The sequence below is a fragment of the Vombatus ursinus genome, unplaced genomic scaffold (genome assembly GCF_900497805.2).
Source record: "Vombatus ursinus unplaced genomic scaffold, bare-nosed wombat genome assembly UNPS02014832.1, whole genome shotgun sequence".
Taxonomy (NCBI): Eukaryota; Metazoa; Chordata; class Mammalia; order Diprotodontia; family Vombatidae; genus Vombatus; species Vombatus ursinus.
In genome coordinates, this window is record NW_020954610.1 from 43,943,512 (window position 1) to 43,948,682 (window position 5,171).

The 5,171-nt window shown below is 38.2% G+C and overlaps 1 long non-coding RNA gene across 1 annotated transcript in view; it reads right to left on the reverse strand.

The window, feature by feature from the left end:
• Positions 1 to 811, reverse strand: part of LOC114025999 — a 110,708-nt gene extending 109,897 nt beyond the window's left edge. Inside the window, exon 1 of the long non-coding RNA XR_003567076.1 lies at positions 760 to 811. This is a non-coding gene — a long non-coding RNA (uncharacterized LOC114025999). The remainder of the gene's footprint in view (positions 1 to 759) is intronic.
• Between the last annotated feature and the right edge of the window lie 4,360 nt (positions 812 to 5,171).

Genomic DNA, 5,171 nt, shown 5'->3' on the forward strand with positions numbered 1-5,171 from the left:
GTCAGCTGTTCAGACTAAAACACTAAAGGAATCTACACTATCATGTATCCAACAAATGACTGTCCAGCCTCTGCTCAAAGACCTTCAAGGAGGGTCTAGAGGTAGCTCATTCCCCTTTTTTGGTGTTGTTGAGTCATTTTCAATTGTGTCTGACTCTCCATGACCCAATTTTGGGTTTTTCTTGGCAAAGATACTGGAGTGGTTTGCCATTTCCTCCTCCAGCTCCTTTTACAGATGAGGAAACTGAGGCAAACAGGGTTAAGTGACTTGCCCATCGTCACACAGCTAGTAAGTGTCTGAGGTCAGATTTGAACTCAGGTCCTCCTAACTCCATATTCTGCACTCTATCCGCTGCACTACCTAGCTATTCCCATTCCACTTTTAGTTGGCTCTAATTAGGAAATGTTAGGAAATTTCCCCTGACATCTAGCCTAAATTTACTTCTTTTCAACTTCTACCAGTTGCTCCTGGTTCTGTTTTCTGGGACTAAACAGAAGAAATCTAACTCCTCCTTAATTTGGCAACCTTCAAATACTTACATTCTCTCTAAGCCCTCTCTTCTCTAGGCTGAATATACCCAGTTCTATCAAGTAATCCTCATATGATATAGACTCAAGACTCTTCACTATCCTGGTTGCCCTCCTCTAAGCACTTTCCAACTTATAGGATCATAGATTTAGAGCTAGAGGCCATTAAGTCCATTATCTCCCTCTTTTGACACATATGGAAACTGAGGCCGAGAGAGGTTAAATGACTTACCTAGGGTCATACAAGCAGTCAATGTCAGAGGGAGGAGTTCATCCCAGGTCTCCTGACTTCAGAGCCAATGACCTTGCCATAGTATCACGTTGTCTCCTACATCCTTCTTAAACTGTAGTGCCTAGAACTGAACAGAATACTCCAAATGAGGTCTGACATGGGCATAGGCCCTATCACCTCTCTGTTCCTAGGGAATGTGGCACAGGATCACATTAACATTTTTGGCTGCCACATCACATTCATATTGAGATTGAAGTCCACTAAAGTCCTCAGATCTTTTCCAGATCTGCTGTATAACTATGCCTTTCCCATCTCATTTCTGTAAAATTGATTTTTTTGAGGTAGACAGGAGGCACTGCAGATGAACCAGAGTCAGGAAGACCTAAGTTCAAATCCAGCTTCAGACACTTATTAGCAATGTAACCCTGGGTGAGTCACTTAACTGTTGTTTGCCTCAGTTTCCTCATCTGTAAAATGGGGATAACAACAGCACCTACCTTACAAAGTTATAAGGATCAAATGAGATGATATTTGTAAAGCACTTATCATGGCTCTTGACACCTAGTAGGTGCTATATAAATGCTTATTCTCTTTTCTTATACTCAAGTGTAAGACTTCACGTTTATCCCTACTGAATTCCATCTTCTTAGATTCAGCTCACTGCTGTAGCCTGTGAAGATCCTTTAGGATTTTAACTTTGTCATGCACTGTGTTAATGATCCTTCCTAGCTCTGTGTCATCTGCAAATTTGATTAGCATGCCATCTAATCCCTTCTCCAAGTCATTGATAAAGGTGTTTAATGTCACAGGTATAGTACAGTTCCCTGAGGTGCTTTATTGGCAATCTCCTGCTACATTGATATTGAACCATTAACAACTGATCTTGGAGTCCAAATACCCAGCCTGGTCTAAATCCATCTGCTTGCTTTGTGGTCTAATCCATATTTCTCCATCTTCTCCACAAAAACAATAATATGATACTTTGTCAAAATGTTTGCTAAAATTGAAGTAAATTATATCTCTAGAGCATCTACTAGGTTAGCAATTCTGCCAAACAGGGAAATGAGATTATTCTGGCATGACCTGTTCTTGATTAAGCCTTGTAGGTTCTTTGTAATTACTAATTCCCTTGGTAGATATCTACTATAATTGTTTTGTCAATTAGTCATGTCCAATTCTTCATAACCCCATGTGGGGTTTTCTTGGCAAAGATACTGAAATGGTTTGCTATTTCCTTCTCCAACTCATTTTACAGATGAGGAAATTGAGGCAAACAGGGTTAAGTGATTTGTTCAGGGTCACACAGCTAAAAAGTGTCTTGAGGTAAGATCTGAACTCAGGTCTTCCTGACTCCAGGTCTTGAATATTCCCCAAATAACTATTTAATATCTGTCCTAGAATTTTCCCAGGAAGCCGAGTCAAACTCACAGTGACCAGGTTATAGTTTACATATACTGTTCTCTTCTCTTCTTTGAAAACTGGGACATATGCCCATATCTCTTCTTGTGGTCCTAGTCCCATTTCCCATGACCTTTCAAATCTCATTGACAGTAATTCATCAATCACATCTGTCTGTTCTTTTAATACCCTATGATGTAGTTCATCTGGGTCAGATGCCTTGAACTCAACAAGGACAGCTAGTTGCTGTCATTCTCTCCTTTCTTATCTTGAACATTAACTCTATTAGTCACATTTGTTCTATTATTTACAATACAAAGATAATTTTCCCCAGTAGAGAAATAAGAAATAAAAGAAAGAATTTCGCTCTTCTACCTTCTTTTTTTTCAAATATCACTGTATCATCTACTTCCAACAAAGATCCTATCCCTCCATTGAGCCCTCTTTTCTTTTAATATAGTTTAAAAAAAAAACAAACAAAAACCCCTTTCTTTTGTTTGGAGCTCACCAGTCTCAGCTCCTCCTAAGCTTTAGCATTCCTAATACAACTTTTACAGGACTATGCCATGCTCTTGAATTCAGCTATTATTCTTCACCTTGCTTTCATCTTCCATAACATTTCTTTTATTAAATTTATATTGGATGGTGAGGTGTCTGTGTATCCACTTTGTTCTCTTCAGATAGATCCCATTTTCACCTTCATTGTAACTGTGTGCATACACACTAATCTGTATATATGCTGCTCCCCAGTAATAATAATAATGATAATAATAATAACTAATATTTATAGAGCACTTACTATGCTAAGAGCATCACAATTATTAGAATATGAGCTCCTTGAAGGCAGGAACTGTTTCATTTTTCTCTTTGTGAACCCACTGTCTAATACAAGCCTTTTTCAACTGTTTTCCACTTACTATCCCTTTTTAAGTATATGGGTTAAACTCACAGTTTAAGAAGTGCTGGTCTAGTATAGTGTCTGGCATGTAGTAAGTATTTAATAAAAATTTAAGTGAATTGAATAAATACAACTACTTGAAGCCTCCAGACTTGCTTAGATTTCTCCCACCCAGAATGTCTGCCTCCTACTTCTCCGCCTATTAAAATCCTTGTTATTGTTGCTGTTCAGTCATTCCAATCGTGACTCTTCCTGATTCTATTTATAGTTTTCTTGGCAAAGATACTGGAGGGGTTTGCCATTTCCTTCTCCAGCACTTTTTACAGATGAGGAAACTGAGGCAAACAGGGTTAAGTGACTTGCCCAGGATCACACAGCTAATAAATGTCTGAGGCTCTATTTGAAGTCAAAAAGAAGAGCCTTCCTGACTCTGGGCCCAATGCTCTACCCACTTTGCCACCCAACTGTCCCACATGAAAAATCTTACCTCGTCTTAAAATTCAAATCTGGCGGTTGTAGCCTAGTGTTCTCTCTCTCCTTAGAAAATCTAAGCATAAATGTATTTTCCAGTCATTTGATACTTAAATATTCAATAAAAAAATTCACATCAACAAACATTTATTAAACTGTCATTATGTTCTAAGCCTGGTATTTTGCTGAGTCTTGCACATATACTATCTTGAGGTATGATGGTAAAAGCACTGGATTCAGAGCCTGAGGACGTGGGTTTGAATCTTGGCTTTGCAACTAATAACTCATAAGATGCTGGGCAAGTCACTCTCTGAGTTTCAGTTTTCTCATATGTAAAATGAGAGCATTAGGTGTGATATTTTCTAAGGTCTGTTCCAGTCCTAAATCTTATGATCCCTTAATTGTTGTCTTGTATGGAAAGGGAATGGAATTCTGTGATTTCATTGCCATTGGAAACTTCCAGGGGAAGAAACTTCCTCTACCAATGCAAGTCAGCGACTTCCTTGCAACTTACATTCTTAGAGAATTGCCTAGAGCACTGAGAGGTTAAGTACTTGACCAGGGTCATACAACCAATATTTGTTAGAGGTAGGACTGGAACAGAGGTCTTCTCAGCTTTGAGGCTAATTCTGTATCAACTGTATCATGCTCCCTCATTGCTGTTATACTGTTATTTAATTTTCTCCAGTAGTATTTTCTTTCTACCCAACCTGTTACTTCTAAGAAGGCTGTGTATTATCATATTGTATATACCCAATAATGTTCAGTCGCTTCAGTCATGTCTGACTCTTCATAACCCTATTTGGGGTTTTCTTGGCAAAGATACTGGAGTGGTTTCCATTTCCTTCTCAAGTTCATTTTATGGATGAGGAAACTGAGGCAAACAGAGTCAAGCGACTTGCCCAGTAAGTATCTGAAGCTGGATTTGAACTCATGAAGATGTCTTCCTGACTCCAGGCCCAGTGCTTGATTCACTGTCCATGCATATATCCAGACCACCTAGTTAAGTGTTATTTAAATAGTGGACACTCAGTAAATATTTGGGTTCATAGATTTGGAGCTGGAAGGAACATAAGAGAACATTTAGTCCAACTCTTTTATTTTACAGATGAGAAAACTGAGGGCCAGAGAAGTTGTGACTTACCCAAGGTCACACAGGTACTAAACCAGAGAACCAGCATTCAAACCAAGTCCTTTTACTCCAAATCCAATATCCTTTCCACTCCACCACACCCAAATGAGGTTGACTTAAATAAAGAACTACTGAAACAAATGTACTCCCTAGAGTTAAGACAATTCATTGTACTTTAAGAGACTATTAGAATTCAAAAAGAAAATAATTTATATTTTATACAAAGAATATATATGAATACATGTACATAGACAACCATATGTATCTATATACATATATATACATATGTATATATATTTCCCCAAGACCCCAACTGGGTAGCATCATACTTTGCCTTTACCTTTACCCCTAGATTGGAATAGGAATATTGTAGCTATTAGAAAAGTGATTCAAGCTCACTATTCATTATTATTTCACCCTAAAACTATAAGCTTCTCTTTATTTGCTGGGGTTTAATTTTTTCCCAATGCTTTATTTGCCACTTGTGGACCGCAGCTTCAAAGAAAGCCAAAG